At 32.2% G+C, this 24,362-nt stretch overlaps 1 long non-coding RNA gene across 1 annotated transcript; it reads left to right on the top strand.

Moving 5' to 3' along the window:
• The first annotated feature begins 1,663 nt into the window (after positions 1-1,663).
• Positions 1,664-22,784, top strand: LOC147079722 (uncharacterized). Its single transcript, XR_015070209.1, has 4 exons — positions 1,664-1,854; positions 2,716-2,898; positions 13,605-13,752; positions 20,739-22,784. It is a non-coding gene; the product is annotated as an uncharacterized LOC147079722 (long non-coding RNA).
• The last annotated feature ends 1,578 nt before the right edge of the window (positions 22,785-24,362 follow it).

Raw genomic sequence — 24,362 nt, forward strand, 5'->3', positions numbered from 1 at the left:
TCAAAATTATAGTATTTCGGCAAAAAATATAGTACGCGTTGAATGACCAATAATTTTCTGCATTTTCAAAAAATTGAACGTGGGGTAATTAACGTCTTGTTTTTTTAGACAAAATATCCAGGAAGGGTAAGTAATTAACGTCTTGTTTTTTAGACAAAATTCAAATGTTAAGTCAGTGGTTTCCAAACTTTATGTTACTACGCCTCCCTTTAAAAAAATCTAATCTAGGCACCTCCCCCCCCCCTTATTACATTAAATAATATAGACACCTTTTAAAATAGTCAACAATGTACCTACTTACGAATACAAAAAAAATAATAAACAAGGTTTTACTACTTATATTACATTATTTTTTGACGAATGGGCTTGTTTATTGGCACAATCAATTTCAATAGTAGTCAGTCCAAATTCATCTTCGTTCATTCACAAATGGATTCTATCATGAACTCCACATCCTGAAGCGGACCCCCGGGTCTCTCCCGACTTTTTTTTTGCTATTAATAAAATAATATGAAAAGTGCATTAGCAAACTAACCAAGAACTCAGTAAATAGATTTTTGTTTGCTTTAATATATCTGGCGTAGAAATCATTTAAAAGTGGAGACATAGCGAACTTTTTTTTGTCATTCTGATTTCCTAAGCTCCAATTTGTTATGCATGCCTTAACGTTGTTGCATTAAATCAGTGAATGCATTAGTGGTCCTTGGATTGATTTATTCACTCATTTTTTTTTTAAATTTCAACCAAATATCGTTCCTAAGCTAAATTAATTATCCTAAATTATGATTAATTTCAACCATTTATTTAATTTTTTTACGAGATAGCCATTGCGCTTCACAATAGTATAGAAGTGACGGATTATAAAATTAGTCTCCATATTTGCAGAAAGGTTTGCAAACAACCATTTATAGGACTATTTTTTTTGTGTAGTTTATAACTAACTATAACTTCTCGTAGATTATTTTGACGTTGTTTTTCTTCTATTGGCAACTTTTTTTCCGATTTCTCAAAATTATAGTATTTTGCGCGTACTATACCTGTTTTATATCGTACATAGTACGCAGACGATAATTTTAGTACAAATACTATAATTATAGTACGGTTGGCAGCACTGCCGCAGCAAGATCTTGGGTATTTTGGTTAATAATTTTTTTTTTTTTTAGGAATTATTTTTTTAGAGTTTTCGCTGATTTGTTGAGGCGCAAAATCTACCCTTTGCCCTGGGCGCCAAAATACCTTTCTATGATCGCCCTTACTGGTGCTACCAGTGGGTCTATTCTATACTTATCGAACACTAAATTGATAAATAGTATCAAACTTAGGGTAGGTTTGTATTAAAATATTAGCACTTATTGTAACAATTACACGAAGCTGGTTTTTATTGTTGCAATAAGTGCGATATTTTAACAGCAGCAAGATAGGTGCTGTTAAAATATAGCCCTTATTGCAACAATAAAAACCAGCTTCGTGTAATTGTTACAATAAGTGCTAATATTTTGATATAAACCTACCCTAAGTTTGATAATATTTATCACTTTATCACTTTAGCGGTCGATAAGCATAGAATAGACCCACTGTAATATTTTTTGCCGAAATACTATAAAAAAATATTTCTTGAGAATAGATGGAGTTCATAGACTATGTAATATGTATATTATTATCTATGGTCGTTGTCGACGAGTCGACGACGTTGTTCCGAAAGTAATCTTTGTTTTGTTTACAATAATATAAAGTAAAAATAAGTATACTTTGAATAATGATTATGAATGAATTATATATTTGGTGTCATATATTTTCCTTTAATTAGTTTAAATAATGGTGAATTTGTCTCGACATGCTGTATTTTAAAACTTTGTAAGTTATGTCTTTTCTGTTTAAAGTTTTAAGAATTAACATAGTTCATCGGTTCCGGCATTATTATTTGATTCATATGCTTAAATAACTTACCAAGAAGTTATTCAACATATAGATTTTCCTTTATTGAAAATTGTTTTTTTGTCTTTATTGTAAATTCATACGTCGTCAGGTAAGAAAGAAAAAAAGTTTTGTGTTAAATAATGACGTCACTTCAATAGTTGTCAAATTAGGTTGATATTTTAAATTTGCACTGCCAACAAAAAATTAGTCTGATGTCATCTTGCAGTGATTAATAATCGCACATCCTGCTTCATACTAAATTTGTGAAGTGGTAGGTATTATTTATCCTTTTTAAGGAGGATCCTCCCATTAGTTTACACTGTTACACCAAATGGTATTGCAAAATAACATGTATGTTCTTTAGAGTTAACGTCTATTACCTATCTATGCTTTAGAGTACATTTCTTATTAAATTGGATAATACAACTGAAATCCTAATGTGTAAGTACAAATTATTTGATTAGAATACCTATTGCAATATCAGATTTAGTATGACTGTAATGTCCTATTCTTCAGATATGCCTAAATATTTCAATAGAGTTGTGATGTGACAGAATGTGTCATAATCAAATTTGGTACTTTTTATGGGGTCAAAATGCTTTGTGATACCATATCATTGTATTGATATTCATATTAGGTATTATCTTTACTTGGATTATAACAATGATTAATTAAACTAATATCTTGGTCTGTCGAGTTACTTTTTTTACTTATTTGTCTCTCCTTTAAAACCTAAATACAATCAAGAAAAGTTTGTAACAATTTATGCACTGGTTTAATATGAATACTTGTTAATAGGTGATTTACAATATACATTCCCAAGATAATGGGTGGAAAGAAAAAAGGAGGATTAAGCGTTTTATGGATGCCGAGAAAAAAGAAGCACCACGGCCATGGGCACCATAAATCTGAAGAAAACCGAAACAAGTCTTCTGCTTTTCCATCTAGCTCAAGCCATCACCGCCACCAAGGAATCCCTTTGTAAGTTTTTTTTAGCTTGCTTGTCATTTATTTAAGATCTAAATCACCATCCAAATAAATCTACCATTAAAGAATGAACTAATAGGTACCTATATTTAACTAATATTCTGGTGTGATTTTAATGAAAAAACAATATTATTTCAGTCATATTGTTATTACATAGTTAGTGTTGCGCATAATACATCTCAATCCAAAGTATTTGGATGGTGTTTCTAGAGAGTGTCTAAAAATGTTAGTCTGGTGTATTTTTGTTGTATTTGGAATGATTTACAATAATATTAGGAACACTTTGTTGAAAATTTTATGTACTTGGAGCAATAGCAGTGGTCTTCTAAATAGCATTTTCTGGTAGCACACAATGGTTTACCTTTTATAAAAAGAAGATAGCTTAGGTGTAAAATGGCTGAAACATCTAACTTCCTCAGATGGTGAATTAAATCGTACCTAGTTTGTTTATTCTATTTTTCAAAAAAAAATTGGATTATTAAAACACTTCACGGAAGTACCTGAATTACTTGAATATTGTGTGGAAATTTTTTAATTGAAAATATAAAATTAATTAGCATCACGTGGGTAATACTTATATTGTAAAGCAAACTTTATTCAAACTCAGTTTATTTCTAATGTATTGATGTGTTATTAAAAGTATTTTTTCTGATATATTTTCGTTCTTATTTAATTTTCAGCTACGGCCTGCTACTCATGTATTGTTGTTGGGCTAGAAACAAAAACAGCAGTTTCTATTTTCGTAAAATGGTGGCAAGTCATTAAAAATGTCTCATATCTTCATATAGGTTACAATTTATGAAAAAAAGTATATATATTGTTTATACCTATATAACATTTTATAATACATTTTTTAGAAATTACAACTGTAAAAGAGAAATAAGACATTTTATTGACTTACCAACTTTTTCAAAAATAGGAACTGGCGTTTTTGTTTCTTGAGCCCTCAATTTATTAACGGCGACGTATTTCTTAATAGCTAGTTCAGACGTTGCGCTAAACTGCTGTAAAAATGTTACACAAAACGCCACTACAGGAATATCGACCACTGTTTTAAGTGATTTTTCAATGACCTTAGTGTAATCCAATGCAAACTTAAAGTCGTATTCGGTTCGGAATAGCTTTAAGCCCATATGATGTGTGAAAGGCATACGGTCCATAATAATGCTACAAGTCTACTTCGCAAAATGAGTGATATTTATGTGAATAATAATGAAAAGTTGAGTGATCTCTTAAAAAATGCAGGCATATAATATATGGCTGTTTTTTGACATATTACCTATAAAATCATCATATAAAATATTGATGGTATTGTGGACTCTTTCCGCCGGATAACATGTCCACTTCTATTGAAATGTCCGTCAATCTGTAATCTTTGGTGAACTTAATTTTTCAGATATCTGAAGTAATTGAATTTATATAACATTACGAAATTGCCATATAAACTCATTACATAATACAGTAAAACCTCGATATAAAAGGCTAATGCGGGTGAGGGGGTCTCCCTTAAGGCCGAAAGTCTGTTATATAAAAACACAAACAAAATCCTGTTTATTCGTCGTCGGATGATATATTATAATGTTTGCTGTCTACGCGCTTGCTTTCGGTAATCTTGTTTTGAAAAAATGAATCAAGTTTTGTTTGCACTTTTTAAGTCTGCTGTTTTTTTATAATCAACTCTTTAAAATTACGAAAATGCATATAATATGGTAGAATTTTGTTATCTAACCTATAGTCAATAAATGTTATGCGATGCAATGTTCACTAATAACTTTGTTTTTGGGCGTGTTACCTCTTTTTCCTCGCTACCTTCACTTCCAGCCTCCTTTTCCAAGATCATAACTTCATTTGCTATTTCACTTTTAGTCATGATGTGAGTGATACCCAGGGTCACCTTCATCTACTTCTAACCATTGAAAACTTATTGAATGGAATAATAAATACATCCATTCACTTCGAGTAAACAAATTAAACCGCTGTGCAGCTGTGTGAATTAGAGAATGATTTTTTGTTTGGGATTCTTATAATATTCTAACTCTAAAATAAAATATAAATCAATGTAAAAACTGAATGTAATTTAACTAGTACTTATTAATTATTTTACTTTCAAAAAAAAATTGTATATTTTGAGTATTGATGTTTGGCATAATATTGGTAAATTACACCACTAAACACAAATAAAAGTGTAATAGTATTACTATAAATACCAGTGACGACACCCCATCATTTCCTTGTTTTAGCATCCTGTTGCACTGCAAGCCACCATACTTGTAAATTAATAATTCCAAATAACCAACAGAAAACTAATGTAACGTACATAATGCAAATTACATTACAACGCATAACATAAATTTTGCAAAACGCGATTGTTTGTCTTGTTTTAGCAGGTTGGCAGTTTCCAGTAGAACATCTCTCTCTTTGTCACCTTCAGAATTGATGCGACTATAATTTAAAATTTTAAAAGCAATGGATGTCAAAGGTTTGGCTCCTCATGGTATTTTGCATCATTAACTTCAACATTTGAGCCGATAGATTCTCGATTTCTTGCTTAATGTTGTCCTTAAGTTGTTACAGAGTACACAGCCCTTTAATGTATATTTTCTTTTTAAATGTCTACTTAAAAGTCGGGTGATCGGTATATGTCACCAAAATATGAGATTGATCAGCGAATAATTCTATCCAAATCTCTGTTATTTCCTTAGCTGTGTCCCATCTTGTCCTGTTGAAACTACATAATTCGTTGTTGAAACTTTAAAAATGTGTAACTCCGTTTTAATCAAAAATTGACTTTGAATGCCATCTATTGGACGTTGTTAATATCTACCCGTCTTGCAAATGATGTCATTCCATATAAATTGTAGCATTGTTAATTTTATAGATGATTTAACTCCATAGCCATAGATTTGTATAGGAATCTATAATGTTTTTGTCTCTCCTGTAATGTAGTGTTTTTGGAGTTGCACAATTATCTAGTTTCAACAACGAATATTGTTCTTCTTCCAATTTAGTCCTCAAAAACATTTCTGTCGTTATTGTTAATCTTTCTAGAATTCATGTTTTATAGTTCCCATTGACAACATTTTTGCTGATAAAAATTTTTGCCTAATCAACAATGTCATACCCTACCTTAATGGAATAACTTGTTCATCAGCATCTTTTGCAATTTTCGCGCATTTTTGCTACCCAATTTTCATGTGTTTTATTTAGTTACATGTTTACTTGTTTCTGCAATTTTCGCACATTCTTATTATAGTATGTATGTGTTCCTAAGGAATTTTGCACTACTCTGTCTACACATCTATCACAAAAATAATAGATAATGTTTCAAACAATATATCGTCGTTGAGCCTTCAAAATCGGCTATGTGTATTTTTCAAAACTTTACAGGGGAGGGCTAAAAACAATGCGAATTACAATGCCTGTCGCCTACAACATCGAAGTATTGTTATAAGCAATTTCAGAATACCTTTTATTGTATTCATTATATTTTTTCCTTGGTATAGACCAGTGTCTGCCAAACTGTGTGCCGCAAGAAGTCTCAGGTGTGCAGCGAAGGAAGAAGCCTCAAAACTGTTCATTTTAAATAATGCCTATTCATTTAAATTTTCTTCAATTTTATATGAATTTCAACATCTATATCGACACCTCCTACGTAGAGTATTGTAACTTCAAAATCGCAACTTTACAGGAGAGCGGTTTAAAGATTCAAAAGCTTGGTGTAAGTCGACCTTTTGAATGTTTCGCACCAAATTTGGGATGTCAATTGTAAATTATAAATAGATTTGTTTTGCATTAAAGGATATCTAATATTTTCTGTGGTTAATCAGAAAATGCAGTTACAACATTATAGTGCAGAAAAGAATTTGTTCGAAATATTGTATAAACCACATACAATAGTTTACGGCGGAACCTCTTACATGCATTTAGTTGTATGTGATACTTATCATAATTTACGTCGTCATGGTTTTGGTGAAATATATTGTATGTGTTAGATACAATCCTTCACCTAGGATTTTTTGCGTATTTAAAATCATAATTCGGTAATAACAATAATTAAAAGTTATGGTATGGGTCGTCAGATAGGTAGTTTGGAAAAAATACTCTATATAAAATTGCTTTTATTGTCATTTAATAAAACATTAAATAAATTTAAGACTTTCATGACATGATAAAAATTAAACATACAGAAAAAAACAGAGAAGAAATAATTTCAATCAAAAATCCAATTCAAGGAAGTATGTAAATATTGAAATAAAATTAAAAGCAAAAAAGAAAAATTACAATCACTTCAAACCAACGTTTTTGGTTAAATAATATATCAACTATCAAAGGAAAATCAGACAAGAGAATAACAATGGGTGATTAAGTGGAAGGGTGCACTTCAGGTTAAAATATAAGTGAAACTGAAAAAGAAATCATTCTGCAACTATATTTTTAGTTTGGAATAAATTTTCAATTATATGAAGCGAAAAAAGAAGCATGCACAATTTAAAACATACAACCGAAAAAAATTTTTTTACACTGACATATTAATTATTAAGCTGATTTTATTTTCATCCTACAAAAACACAATTTGCTATACGTCGTTTCCATTGCAAAATTGAATATCTGCAAAATCTCAAGTTTTCAGGGGAGCATAAAAACAGTTTACAAAATGTATGGCACTTGAATCAATTCAAAAAAGGTTTTCATAATTTAATCGATAATGCAATTTTTGTAAATTGTGTTATTTTGCATGTGTGTAAAGGTGATTTTTGCGGTTTTAATTATACAAATATGTCAAAAACGCATATTTTGCAGATATACAATTTTGCAATGGAAACGACGTATAGGTGTTCGTATTTACAAATAATAAAATCAATTTTCCTCAGAAACTGCTGGTGGAATTTCAGTGGTAGGTATTAACAGGTATAAAATTACTGAAAAACTCAAGATAACGCTCAGGAATGATTCCATTGTTGCACATATGCAGTAAATCATCTGTCTTAGCTTTTGGAATTGGCAATATTTGTGAATAAAGAACCTTTACCGAAAATGAAATTTCTCGTTGCGTGTGCTATGTGTTACTTTTCACGACCACGGTCGAGTAGACAGTGCTGGACAAGTCGCACTTGTAATTAATCTTAAACGGATCATTGTGATTTATATTAATTTGTATTAGTCCATATATGATAATTTAATAGAGCTCTGAAATCAAACATGCTACATGATTGATCTCTACCACATCCTCAGGTTTTCCTTCTTGTTTTGTCCATCCAACTAATCAGTACCATTCTGGAGGTGCAAAAATTTGTTTGTTTGTCGAACATCTTTCAATCAGGGCTTGAACGCAGTCCTCTTCATTTTGCGTACGTCCCCTTTCCAAAAATGTGTGCTTTACATTAACATTGTATTTATGGACCAAATACAGTCATGTTAAAGTCATAAACAATGCGATTTCTGTTCTGGCCTATATTGTTAGAGCAAAACCTGAATTCTTTTGCTTATAGACCACAATAATTAAGCAACTTGAGTCCTCATTTGCACCTCGTTTGCCTTCAGCTTCCTGCTATATGTATCATGTAGCTACCTTTTGTGTAAATTGAAAAACTGAAATTTCAAACTGATAATTTACGTTTATAATAAAATGTACTTACTCAAATTTCCGTGAAGGGCATTCAAAATTTTTTGGAAGTCAAAATTCGCAGATACAATTTTGCCGTGTAATGATTGAACATCGTGTTTATCAAATAATCTTAACTGACGAGCAAGGTTCTTGCCATAAACTGGGAGTTGTTCCGTGGATGCTACTCGGACTTGTAAGTTTTTGAAAATGTGACATTGGTTACACTGGTCCTTTTTAGGGACATAGTGACACAACACAATTTAAAATTTTCATTGATTATAAATAATAATTGATACTGCCTTTCTGTTTGAGCTTTATGTGTGTATATTATGGGCTCATATCATTCATTATTATAGTTTAAATAAATGGGTAAAATCCAGGTCGCCATCTAAGTAAAGTTTGCTTGATCGCTGTCGAACATAATCTGATTCGACCGGTTGGATGGACTTAACATGGTCGGAAACACTGGTATTCATATCATCAGTTAATACAACATTGCAATTTTTGTGTCGACTTTGTTGATCAGTGGGTCTATTCTATGCTTATCGACCGCTAAAGTGATAAAGTGAAAAATATTATCAAACTTAGGGTAGGTTTGTATCAAAATATTAGCACTTATTGTAACAATTACACGAAGCCGGTTTTTATTGTTGCAAAAAGTGCTATATTTTAACAGCACCTATCTTGCTGCTGTTAAAATATCGCACTTATTGCAACAATAAAAACCGGCTTCGTGTAATTGTTACAATAAGTGCTAATATTTTGATACAAACCTACCCTAAGTTTGATACTATTTATCAATTTAGTGTTCGATAAGCATAGAATAGACCCACAGGTGTTAAAACGGCGGTTTCATTATTCACCTTGTCCAAAGCTGTGAATACGAATTGGTCACAAATAGAGAATGTAGCTAGAAACTTTTTTTGCAGACCTTAACCAGCTCCATGTTATTTTCATTTTGATATTTCGTCAGATGATATTTAATGGTAAAACTTCGCCACGACTGAGTTTCAGTAAAAACTCTGCTTTTCATTTATCGCTAATTTAGCAACATATTACCACTTTTATTTCGATCACCCGAAACCTTAACCATTATAATGGAGGTTTTTTTAAAAAAAAAAATGATTATAAAGCATTATAAATCTCATAGTTTATGATAACAGTACCTCTTGAGGTGATTTTTCACAAAAATAGCTCTATATTTTATAATATATCCAATTACTTTTACTGTTAATCTTTTCGAGAGAATGTAGTCTGTTTGTATCAGCAACGCTGGCACTAGTCTCATCATCGTCACAAATAATGTCTAAAAGTTCCATTATCATATTTTAATCAGCACCTGAAGGCAGTGATGACTCTGTAAAAAGCAAAACAACTAAATAAACATGAATTTATAAAAGTTATCACGCGTATAATGTTGCAACTAAAATTGTATGTCGCCGTATAATATGATAAGTACTACATACAATTTATTTTACTAAAATAAGCACGACGTAAATTATTATAAGTGATAGATACAATATTTTTTTTCAGTTTTTTCCGACGTAAAATATGGTAAATATTACATACAATAATAGTTACAAGTAAAGAAATGACGTAGACAATGGTAAGTATAACTTACGATACTTTTTGTTGTCGTACGAGAAAAAGATTAAAAATATTAACTTACCTTGAATCCTAAAATCACAGTTTCCCTGGGTAGAATTTATTTCGTCCATTGTTGTTTTACTATTATTATCCGTTTCTATAATATTATACGCTGTACTATTAATTGTCCCATCTGGCCTAATCACACATTTTTGTGCACGCATAGATTTTATATCAATTTTTGTATTATTGACACTAAAGTCCTGTAGGGGCGGATATATTGCGCAATATTTATTGACATTGTCTAGATCTCTTCATTATGGTATTTAATATTTACCAAACCATACAAAAATACAATATAACCGAAAGTTCACAGTGGTAGCGGTGTGTCACCTCCCGTCCGAAGTGAAGTATCGTAATTAGCAGTAACAATACACCCGCGCGGCAAGATCTCCGCGCGTTTCCAGCGTATAGTATTGCTAAATACGTTACCATACTTCACGTCGGAAAAATTTCAAGAAATTTGAGATACAATAATATGCAATGCTTGAAAATCGCACTTATAATACGAATTTTGAAATTCTGTAAATGGCATCATATGTAATACATACTATGGATACGAAAAATGAAAAAAAGTGAAAAACGTCATTTTGTTAGTTACAATATTATACGTAGGAGGTGTCGATATATTAAAATAAATATTTTTCACGTTGTACATAGTGGTCGACACGACACAGGGATACAGTGAGCAGAAATAATTTCTTTCTTCGATGCTGAAAATATGGGTTATTATTTTTTTCACGAGGACAATAATTGGTGGCTGGAAGTAACATTTCTTAATGATATTTTGTGAAATTAAACATGTGGCCGTAGCCATAAATTGACAAACTATAATTGAAGTAGGGAGTAAAATGATATTAACGCGCGTGTTTGAACATGTACCTAACCGAATTTTTTTTTTTAAACGGTACATGTTCAAACACGCGCGTTAACATCATTTTACTCCCTACTTCAATTATAGTTTGTCAATTTATGGCTACGGCCGTATGTTGTAGCTTAACCACTGGGGAATGCCAAAAGAAATGGCGTATTTCAAAAAAACACTACCTTATTCTTAGGTCAATAATTATTATATAGCAATCATTATTCGTAGGATGTTTATCACACTTGAATGGTCAAAGACATAGCTTATAATCAGTATCTTTAGAATTATCTTCAAATGTGTTAATCTTGCCCATTTTTTGAATAATAAAATGCCCAATTCTTGTCAAATTTGGGATCATAGAGATTATCAATATAATTTTTTATCGTAAATAGTTCACTATAATAATGTCGATATAAATTATACTGATGGTTTTATAGATACGTTTAAAAATTAATAAATGTAAAAAATCTTACCACTGCACATTTATGTACTGAAATATGACTATATTCTAAAACATTAGAGCGAGAGGTTTAAAAGAATACTATTTTATGTAATAAAAATACTTTATGCAGTCATCAAATGTTTAAAATAAATATAACGGATAATAAGGCTTCAAAATTATATAAATAGACTAGCTGACCCGGCAAACGTTGTTCTGCCATATAAATTATTTCTAGTGAATATTTTGGTTGTTAAATAAAAAATAACGAATGTATCGTAAGTGTGTGGGGATGGGATCTATGACAGAAAGAGGAATGGAGCGCTGTAGACGATGACTGCCGATAAAAACAAAAAAAAAAATCCCACCATTCATTTTCTGCTTCTTGCTTTATTCGTTCGACGGCCCAAATGGCCCCCCTTACGTCTTGCTGGCATTGTGCACTGTAATACACGCACACAAAACTAGATAAATTAAAATAAATCGTACAAAATTTTGCACGCACTACGTTGTGATATGCCGAATGAAATGTCAAAATGACGCGACTTTTCTCTTGAATTCTTCTCGGATGTAGCGCCATCTGTCATTCAACAACATAAATAATTTCGTTCTGTTTGAAATACGAACGACGGTTAAATTTGTTCATACAAAAATAATAAAATCGCAATTAAAAAATGGGAGGGTGGGGGTAAGAGGGTGAAAATTTGGGGTTGTAGGTATTTTTTGATGCCAAATAATAAAAAAAATACAAAAAAAAATTGTCAAAAAAATAAAAGAAATTTTTTTCTGGATAGAGATACCCTAATCACCTAGCGGTATGAAATATACTTGTTGACCTATTCTCATACCTAACAAATATACATAAAAAAATTCATAAAAATCGGTCTAGCCATTTCGGAGGAGTGCGACCACAAACATCGTGACACGAGATTTTTATATATATAGAGATTATTTACAACGTTTAAGGTATGTCCAGGATCATGCTTTGAAAATAGAAAAAAAGCTCCATTTTGATCCACGCTGAGCACGTCCGCCCATAACATGTATTTAAAATGGGAGTTATTATATTTACATGTACATACATATATTTATATACGAATACATTCTATGCAAAAAAATCAATGCGACACTTGGCACTGTAAATCTTCAGCTAACTTATGATAGTCAGGTACATAAATATAATTAGGTACCTATCATTAATCAATTATCCAAATGAGGGTCGGTGTGTTTTGATCGATATTTTGATTATAAGTTCCTATTTCATGTTAGAAAATGGAGATACGCAAGAATATGTCATAGCACAGTATGTCTTAAATTAGGATAACTAATTTAACTAAATTGACTAAATTCCAAAACATTTTATCATGATGTGCTTTTAATATAGTATCATTTTGTATATTTATTATTCCCAATTTTAGATCTTCGGTATTACTAATTTCAAAATGTTGAAATCATTCTGGGTAGGTATATCATTTTCAGTAATATTAAATGGATTTATAACAAATCTCACCACTGATTCTAATAACATAAATTCCCGAAATCTAGAAGAAAAACTCTTCTATGAGAGTATCCAAAATCTTTATATAATATGATGTACAATAATATGTTTAAGATTTGGGAAATGTGATTATGCATTTTTTATTAGATGAGTCTTCCATAATGCCAATTTACATTTAAATACATTTACTGCACTGTGGTGTATTTTTCCATGCATCTTTAGATTTAAATCATTAAACTTGCCCATTAATTTTATGAAATTCAACTTGTTGGTGGAGTGACAGTACTATAATTTGATGGTATCTTGAGGGCGCATTAAATATCCTCCGAGGGTGCACTGGCGCCGCGTTGCCATTGACAACTTTGGCATTACGTGCCACTTTTTTTATGTTTAAAATTGTAAATTTAAAAAAGATAAAGTGCTGAAAAAAGTTCATTCCAGCAAGAAGTAAGACTGGTACAATAAATAAATAAATTTAAATTTCTGCTGAAGCAAAAATTCTTCTTTTGTACATAATTTCGATAATAAAACAATTTTAGTGGTTAAATTTGTTTCTTTGACCTATCTCCCGTTCCTGTCCCGGTTTAGAGTTTCATAATTATTGTGGTAAGCCTACCTCTAATGATAATATTTATTTCTTTTCCAGCGTGTCTGGAGATCACCACGGAGGGAGTACAGAAGATATTCCTGTCCGTAGAATAGATACGTCAAATGAAGTTCCCAAGCTGTTGGATAAACCATTACCCGATGAAATTCACGCAACTGATAAAGAAACGAACCCAAATTTAGAAACAGTTTGTTGATTTAATTATTATTTACTACTAATCCGCGATTGAAACTGATTGGTCAAATTATTATCATTATTATTATTGTTATTATCAGCATTACCTATAGCCTAATGTGCTCCGGGAACTGTCTAGAGCTAACCAAAAATAAATGTGACAATGATGCCTGGTTGTCAGATACATTGTCAAATCATGGCATTCTTAGTGCAAATTTTATTCTGTACTAGCTTTAAGTCAATTGATTACCAAAGAGACTAGCAGTAGAAATATCAAACCAAATTACTTGAAAGATGGATTGGATGGATGATTCGAATTACAATAGCAATGTTACATATAAGGATGTTTTATTGAAAGAAAAAGTATTATATCAAAATAAAGTACATAGACTTCGACTTCTATATGGAGAAGTACATGTCACTGCGGCCGTTTCTGGAACTAAAACCATTGCTATACCGCTAGCATGTAAAAACCGCGTCAATATGTAGAAGCCGAACAGTATGTATTGTGCAGTGAGAAAAGTATCAGTGGCGAAGGGTGGAGGTAGGCTGTTAAGATCCGCCATAAATAGTGCACATTAAACTTTTTCAGACATACATATTTGTTATCATTGAAATAAGACTACAATTAACAGATAGTGTAGGTTAGATTTTAAAATTCAATTAAACCCTGAGAAACCAAGCCATAATAGATATTAGTCAAAAAATACATGTCTATCTATAAAATATCTAAAATTATGCAATTAAATCATACATAACTTTGAGTATTTTATAGATAGAATAATATTTTTTATTTATTATAGTTTGGTTAACGCAGGGCTTAATGAATCAAAAAAATGAAGCAAAAATATGTGTAATATGTAGTTTTAATCCAACGAAAACAAATAACTATGAATGAAAAATTGTACACAATTTTGTCGCATTGCCCAAATTAGACCAAATCTATTATGGTTTCGTTTAGGCAGGGTTTAATTGATTTTTAAAAACTAACTAATACCATCTGTAAATTGTAGTCTTAGTTCAATAAAAACAAATACATATGACTAACAAAGTTTAGTGTGCACTATTTATAGCGAATCTTAACAGCTTACCTCCACCCTTCGCCACTGAAAAGTATACTTATGATTATCACTTGTCTTGAGATTTTTTCCACAAAGACAGACATTAGTGGTCTTTACACGCACATTCTTTACCGCATGCTCAGGAGCGTATGCGCCAGAACCCGGTATAGAGTGCGTGATATTACGTGTGTCAGACGTCTGCTGCTAAAATTTACATCTTAACTATATCCTGTGCGATAGCACAGGGTTTTGAGAACCGAGTGCCGGGATTGAGCGTCTAAAGGCATATCGCGCGACCATTACCACGTGATCGTGGAAGTCGCTGGAGCGTACAACAATTCAACGGTTTTAGCAGGAGTATATGATTTTATTGTCTTGTGAACTAGTTTAGCTTTATTTTTATACAATCCTTATTGGAAATTTAAGGATAAATATAAAAATTTTTTTTTCTGCTTTTTAACATTTAGGGGGGGGGGGGGGTTAAAAATACGACGTAATATAGATAGGGGGGGGGGGGGGTAAAAGGTTATGTGACGAAATATGACAATAGTTAAAAATAGCCAAAATCGTGTGACGTCATCTGTGGATGGCTCCTTATGTGGACTTTTATTATATGCAATTAATTCTAGAATTTTTTTTAAGCTATGGAGTTTTTCAAAATTAATAAAACTTGTGATTTCAATAAAATACATAATTTATTATATGATCAATCCTTCATTACTTAAACTGTAAGAAATTAAATAAATTATGGGGATAATATGTATAATTAAATAGTTAATAGTACCTATTATGTAACATTTTTTAAATAATTCTGACATGTGTGAAAAGTATGCTGTCCTCCTAGATAAATAAGTTACTCCATATTTTGGCTCTAATTTAATAGATAAAAATTCTTATTTCTGCAATTGCATTAATAAAATAGTGGTCGGCCACCAATGACATATTAAATGGACGACTCACTTGCGCGCACGAGAAATTGTGCATGAAAGTCATTCACAGATGTATAGGTAGATGTCACGTGACCATTGACGTATCCGTTTCCATTATGCAATACAAGCTTCGAGAATTTATAGTAATATAACCTTTATTGTAATGGCGTATTAGTGTCATGACTCATTGCGTTAGAAACAGATTCTCGGTTACTTACGACTTCTCGGAGATTAGACGCCCGTGAGCTCAGCGAATCACAGGCGACTGACTGTCCAATGGTTCCTGTCATTCAATTGCATTGAATAAACATTCATCAATATCTTAAAATGGCATTTTATAAATAATAAATAATACTAACACATGCAAAGTGATATCCCATCTTTCTTGGAGTGTTTAGTAGATTTTTTTACAATTTTTAACTAGGCACATTGGCATTTTGTAACACAATAATAACGGTGGAGTCGAAACCTGACAGTCAGAAATTTTGTATGGGCAGACCCAGCGGTGTCGCCAGACCGCTTGCAAGCAGAATGTTCATTTGAGCGTAGGATACCGATATTAAAATATGAATTTCGCCATCCGGCAGACCCGACACAAAGTGAGTGTCATTTTATTTTCTAGATGCTTCGTCCATATTAATGTCATTGTCGGCAACCTATGGCACGTGGAAGGGCTTTTGGTGGTACAACATATGGAGTCTTATCTCAGGGTGATTTGTAAGGGGTCTTCTAGCTAAGCTACTCTTATATTCTGATGAAATGTAACATTTTCATACATTTTGAAAATATGTTCTAAGGCATAAAGCCCATTGACGCAGCGAGTGCGGCGCTCGCGCAAAATTTCTACAAGTGGCGCGTAAATCATCGAAAATACAACGTAATCAAATACGCCAGCGCACACTGGACTTGACGATGCCTTGTGCCCCGCCTGCCGCATGAGTCACCGTTTTTCGCTTCTCGGCGATACGATTTAATGAAAATACAAAGAAGTCCATTCATTGAACACGGCTACCAAAATCACGCTGCTCGAAGCGTCGTCGTTCGACGGGCGAGAAGTCATTATTTAATAACAGAGAAGTCATTGTTTAATTTTATTCCGTGTCCTATATTTCGCTGGTTGAATAATGTCATCGTAAATATTAATTACAAGCCCCGAAATAATATAATATTTTTATTGCTTTGTTATGAGAGACGCTGTAATAATAATTATTTTGTGCTGCTTGGGCCGCGTATTACATAGGTGAAGGGTAATGCGCGGCAAGAGACGTGTGATTATGGTTATGAATAAACGCTTCATACGCCGACTTCGCCCGCTCGACTCGTTCTATGGGCACTATCGCTAAGGGTGTTTCAATAAGAATTATTGACTGTTGTGAAAAAGTAAACCAACGGGAATATTTGTGATTTTTTATTTATTTATTGTAACACTGATATTATGTACATTGAAATTATTTATAGTATGTAGCTGCCTCGCCTCTTCTGACCACTTTTGGTCACGTTTTTCATGACTTTTGTCCATAAATACAACGGGAAAAAAGGATGAAGTCCAACAATGTAAAATTGGTTGATCTCGGGGGCCAGTCAAAAACACCAAAACAGGAAATAAAACAGTCTAGGAACATGGTTCATCTCACATCTCACATGCCATCCTGCTGAAATCATATATTGTCCAAGTCTTTACCCAAGATAAATGTCAATGTAAATGTCTCGATATTATGGAATTAATAAAACTGTTTTTAAACCATTCATAAGTTACATAAAATAATTGTAACATGAATGAAATGTGATGATTGCTAATTCACATGCTAATGTAGACAACGTGAGAGAAGATTTATGATGATTCATAATTAAATGATATTCCGTGTGTAAGATTTTATTACATGATCATTTTTAATGTGTTTCTTACTATGAATAATAATACTTTTTTTTGGTTATGTAGGAGTTAGATTATATGAGTCGTATAGAATCATATGTAGAACTGTGCACTATTCATCGTTTCGAGAAAATGACGAAAAACGCTTTGTTGGATTTTTGAGTTTTATAAAAGCATAAAATATTTTTCTACTTTTAGAAATTAGAAATACACAACAGAATTTACGTATGGCAGAATTTTGATTGTTGTAAATAATTAAATATACATGTTTTAAAAGTGAAGAGTGCTACATTTGATACTCATATAGTATACAGTTCTGTCTTTGTTACCAAGGTTGTGTAACGTTCTGTATTTGATCCCAAACAATTGCGGATGACGTCACTAAGAAGTAGTTCAAATTTACCAGTGCAGTACATCATTATAATAAAGATAATGTATTTTTTTATTTATTGATTTCAATTTTAATAGGTACCTACATAAAATTAATAATACTTTAATTTAAAATTGATTAAATATTGTGGGTATTAAAAAATAGCATGAAACCATAAACATACAGGGGGACAGAGATATTATTGTATGAAATATTTTATAATAAAGAAAATAGGACATATTTTCCAATGTATTAGGTATTAAGAATAATAACGGAATAAAATCTATAAGTACTATAAGTTCATTTATAATATCATTTTGTATTTAACCTAAGTTCACGTCCCCCGAATCTCGTAAATTATTCCAGGAGTTATTTTCATCAAATGTTTTTTTTATAGAATTGGAGAGTACCTAGGTAAAGTTTACCATTGTGGCCCATAATGCTTAGTTAATAATTTATTCAAAAATTTCTTTCACTTGGCAACCTTTTTGCAACTGTAAATGGACGAATCGTATCAATGTTATTATTTTTCTTGTATAATATTCTTTAGTTTCCCGTAGTCTGATCGATATAAATTCTCTACCTGGACTAAAACATTCCCCTAACGTTTTGAACGCTTCATATTTATTTTGGACTCAGAAAACTTAATATGTCATCGATAAGAAAAAAAATGAAATAAGCAGTTCACAGAAAATAAATAAAAGATTTAAGAACATAAACAAAAACAATTCAAATAATTATAGAAACTATTCTTGTTGGTGGACAGAGGGGACATTGCTTTAATCTAGTTTTAATAATATAAATAAAATTTCATAAAAACAATTGTACTAAAATCCACTTTATTTAATGAATCAGGAGCGGTTTATCCTTATAGGAAAATTTTCAACTGAGGTTTCATTCTTCCGAGGATGAAAAAGAATTAGCACTATGTTTTTGAAATAGTTTAAACTTGGATAAATAAAATAAAATAAAAATATTTATAAATGATATTTATGGATTTTACACGCACTGACCTGCCAACTTTGTCGATTTTTGCCTGTCATTTTTCAGGATTTCTGCTTCTCTTGCGACCTTTGTTTATTATTACTGGTGTTGGTTGGTACTCCATGAGGGGACTAGCCATCAGTATTTATATGTTTTGGTAAAAAAAAACATAAAAAACTCAACTTTATACACGGCATGTCAACAGTCACAACTGAACGATATGTATGAGCGGGCATATTGTGACGTCACTTAGGGCAACTCTGTGATTGGTCGAAACCGAACAGTTCTACTTGTGTTTCCAAAGACGTGAACAGTTCTAACTTTGATACCAAGCCCTATTTTCTTTCACGATTTTATACCACACAGATATGATTTTAATTTGAATATTATATTGCTAGTCATACATTATGATCCGAAGAATAATGTGGCATACTTAGTTCAATTTCGACATATATGCGACAGTTCTACTTTTGATACTATACGACTCATATGGCACTTAAGTATGCCGACCACTGGAATATGATATACATAATTGCACTTATTATTGGTTAAAATATAACAATACATACCAAGTAGTTAGGTTTTTAAATCACATAATTTGATAATGATTACCACCAAACTAAAGAAAACAAATAATAACCTTCACTCTATTTTGACAAAAATGTGAGTCAATGCTACTTATGAGGGCGACCAGTGGCGAAGACCCCATACTAGGCGATTATAAAGCCTACCTTCTTAAGAAAAATAATTTTTATTTTCATGTTGACGTATTTATATAATCACAAATAATAATATATTCAATATGCCCAAAGACATCTATCGTATAATTGCTATAATTTTACAATTTTTTCCCATATTTCAATAAGCACCATCTATGGCATCTCTCGAAAGTTTAAAAAAATAGAACACCGCGTTTCGCTTCACATATTGTATAGGATTATTTTCGCGTGAATCAACGGGTTTTTCAATATGAAGTTTTTTTCTCATTATTTCAAAATGTCTGGCGTCCCGCATACAAATGTACAAGCTGTTTCGTTAGCGCTTACTTCGCGAGAGCACATTTATTCAAAATAATTAATAAGAAGATAATTTAAAAAATAATTTCTATGTGATTCAATCACATAAATATGCATTGATTGTTGTTAAAAATATAAAATAATTTATCCCATGATTTTTATTTATTTATTAGTTCACTCATTAGACAATTTAGATATCTGATATTGTACATACCTAAGTCTGTGTTTTAAATATAGAATCATTTTAAAATGTCTAGTTTTACGGGTTAAATTATAAATTGTTATGGAACATAATACATATACAACAACGGATATTTTCATAGATGATAGGTAATATATTTTGAGCGTATGTTACGTTTATAAATGTTTAGGAAAATACATAAGTAATTCAAACTAATTGCTTATTTTTATGAACTAATTATAACAAACCAAATAAGCTTTTGAAATTTCTTCGTTTTAGCGTACCTATTCATCAGTAGTAATATTGGGTTATCTTCTTATTTCCCGTAAATATATCTGACAAGCATGGTTACTCCCACAGCCTACCTCTTTCAAAAAGTCACCCTTCGCCACTGCAGTATACCATGTTATTATCTATATAAAGGAACTACTGTTATACTGGAATCTCGAGATTAGTATATTCTGTGCATATTGGTAAATACATTATTTTTTGTAAGTCAATTGGATAGGTTGTTAAGTAGTTTTGATAAAAAATAACTTTTATAAGATGACAGTATTGTACCAAAGAAATAATTTTCTGTTTCAGCTCGACGAGACGGTACCTACTTTAAGCAAAGGTGATAGTGATTTACCGGAGGCAGTTAATGATAGCAATGATAAAGATGGAGATAATATTGACTCCGTATATTTACGGAAACCACCCCCGGAAAAAGCCACACGCCGTCCAGAACCCGTGTTGGAAGAAGAGGATTCTTGTGGAGATAAATGTTTAATGTTTGTCTTTCGGTGCTTGGATTTTGGCCTCATATAAAATATTTTGAATCTCGACTTTTAAGAATCCATCACATAGTTTATTTTATTTTTCTACTGTTAAAATGATTGAAGAGGTGCATTCAAAACGAGACATGTCCTAAGATTGTGATATTTTAGTTGAGTACTTGTGGGTTTTGTAAATTTTGGTCTGAACTGAATTAAGTTTTAACTCATTAAAAACCTTGAAAAAAAAATTTTTTTTTTTACCATGTCCGATCCTAATAGGAACATATGGGACCTCCACAAAGTGGAGGTTTGTATTAACAGATTTTTTGTTTTTACGAGAAATGGATGTCAGCCACTTGCTCAACCATTTAGGTCCATACTCCAACTCAGGGTTTCCCAAACTTTTTCTGCAATGGAACATTCGCAAACCCGGAAATTTTAACGTAACACTTAGTTTATTTTGTAGGTTATTTATTAGCGCATCTAACCGTTCTGCCAATTTTGGAAACTATCGTTAAACTGACAAGACTTGTCAGCCGGTCAGTTAAATCAATATACCTCATCCTTTTCAAGCGCACGGTATGAGAAAAGATGGTCCTCCGTCTGTATCAAGATCATGGTCCCCACATCCCGAAGTGGGCCCCCAGGCTAGGATCTTTGGCGGGCCCCTACTTATCCTTAAGGTTAAAGGTAATGTGACGATCTACAGTTGCATATTCCAAATGGTGTTCGAGGTAAAATTAAGGGTATTCTTTAGCGATTTTTTGTATTTTTAATACACCTACTGCTGGTATGCACGATAATGGACATGTCAAATATCGACAATAAGCAAAATTGTAAGTATGGCAAAACCACATATTATTAAATGTTAGTATGCTCGAAGTGAAACAGCGCCGCAGGCGAATTTTTTTACTATTAGTGCATGTTTGTGATGTGTGTTTATCTCACTTGACTGGTCGATCTCTCATGCCGGGCCCCCTGTAAGCCCAGGCCCCCAGACTAGAGGCTTGTCAGCCTGCCCCCCCTTGTGGGAGCCATGACCTATCTAGATACTTGACGTCATAAACATCAGTGGAGATTGATCATCACTCGCCTTTCAATATAAAGTAGATTCTTTAATTATTTTAGTTTTACTTATTGTACTTCTACTTAGTAAAAGATCTTTAAATGTGTTGCAGTGTATTAAACCTTTCCAAATATAGTACATAGTTTGGGAAACCCCGCTCTAACTCATACACAAATTGAAATACAATATGTGTACTTGCTAGACCCAGGATTCAAACCTGCGACCCACAATATTATAGGCCAACGCTTAAGCCGCGCGGCCATTGTGGGAATATTACCTCAACCAAAAAAATCTGATGTATTAACGTATTAACAGAATGATTATTGAACAGATTATAATGACATATATATATATTCAACTTACTTTATCGAGGAATATCAATGTATTATATACATATAGAAAAATTCAGAAACTGCGAAAGGATTAGCTACATGCTTAGCTACCAGCAAGGCAGGTTATGTACGCATCCCCTGAATGCAAGAGAAAACCTGGATGCAGATGGCTAGATTGAACCACAGGGGATTTAAGCAGTTTTGTAGTGCTAAATAAAATACTACCGTGCTGATGTTCAGTAAAAGCAATGGGAAAGCATTGGCGCTGGATCGTCAGGATAGAAAAAGTTTATGAAAGAGGCCAAAGGCTGCCAAGGGTTGTAGTGCAAAAAATAATGACGTTTATATACTCTATAGATCTGATTTTTAATAATAATTAGTGTTTATCAATAATGAATACAGTTACCAATTCAGGATTTGTTTGGCATCTCTTCAATTTAAATTTCTAATAAATGTAATAAATAATATAATTCTCTGAATGTCTTATTATGGTTCTTCAAGACGAGCCCTTTGTGATTTCCCTTTAAAGGTCACTGAATGCAATTTCAGTTTGTGTATGCACTTTTGTGTGCAAAAAAAATATCCATGGTTATCAGTATTTTATCAGTATGTATGAAAAATAGTGGTTCTAGTAGTGGTCACTTTTTTAAAAACATTTAGGCTCCATCTCTATACGAAAAGGTTTTATCTAACACCTTTGGAACACTCAGAAACATACCTATTGGAAAATGTTTAGAAAAAAACTGGACTGAGTGATTTGAATCTTGTGCTTGGTGGGTGAGAACTAACTGAAAGTGAAATAAAGTGTATGTTTACATCCCACTCGATTCAAGATCTATTTTTCCCTAATAGCTATGTGTCTGAGGTTTTCCAATTTGCGTATTTCAATAAAAATGTTTTGTATGTCTGAGTAGCTTGGTATCAACGTCGGACAAACACCACCTCCCTACTCGCCAATAAATTCATGTTTTAATTGATGGTGGTGGAAGTTACGCTCTATTTAAAAATCCACCAAAAGTATCGAAAATGGTTGTTTCCATGTAGATTTTCGAGTTTAAAGTTTGTATATAATATAAAAAACAGACACTTGATCCATGTTTGCGAGGTAGCGGACATGTGCACGTTGACCAATCGCTGAGCCCTAAAAGTAATTAAAATATGGCGGCTGGCCTGGTGTCAGTGTGCTAACGTCATTCTAAAATAGGTCAGTTTTTTCAAAATAAAGGTTTTTCTAATTGTTTTGAAGAAAAATACTATTTTTAATTAAGTGAAATGGACTCGAGTAATGTTTGAAAACGTGTAGCTAATCCCAACTGATGGAAAAGAGCCAATGGAAAGGCATTAAAGTAAGTACTGTCAGAATCATAGACTATAGATACATATAGACGCCACCCGTTGCATTGCTAAATGAAGCTACGTGCCGTGCGTTTGGTTTGTGGGCGAGCGAACGCATTCGCCTATAAATGTTCGAGACCATAGATCATTTCGCTAGTGCTCGCCCAAAGTGCTCGCACTAGACGCTCAGAATTAAAATATAATTTTCTGTTTTTTTACGCTATATAGTATTTTTAAGCGCTCAAAATGCAACCAATTAGGTAAATATATCCATAATTTAAGTTATTTTAAAGAAACACTAGGTCACTGATATTAAAATAAATAATAATATACAAATAAATTGTCACGAACATGTATCAACTTACCTCTGAAACGTAATACCATCTTCTTGCTTAACAGTACGGCTACCATATTTTAATACAACATGCAGAACCACCTTTCCTACTTAATTAACTAAAAATATTTACCACTGACTTTATGTTTAACACAAAAAATAGCAAATTTAGCAACACGAACAACACGCTACGTGAAGCGATTCAGCACGATTTACCGGCGATATTTTTGGAAACCAACTTAAAAATATGTAGACCTTTTATCTTACTCTCGCGCGTGTCGCAGAGATTATAAGGGTGCCGAATACTTTCTCACTCGCACTCATGCATCGTTTTTGTTCAGGCCTTGGTCAGAATACTGCTACCAAACCTTTTCGATCATGATG

This window comes from Rhyacophila brunnea, unplaced genomic scaffold (genome assembly GCF_057557595.1).
Source record: "Rhyacophila brunnea isolate RB1 unplaced genomic scaffold, BYU_Rbru_1.0 scaffold_1, whole genome shotgun sequence".
NCBI classification, from domain to species: domain Eukaryota; kingdom Metazoa; phylum Arthropoda; class Insecta; order Trichoptera; family Rhyacophilidae; genus Rhyacophila; species Rhyacophila brunnea.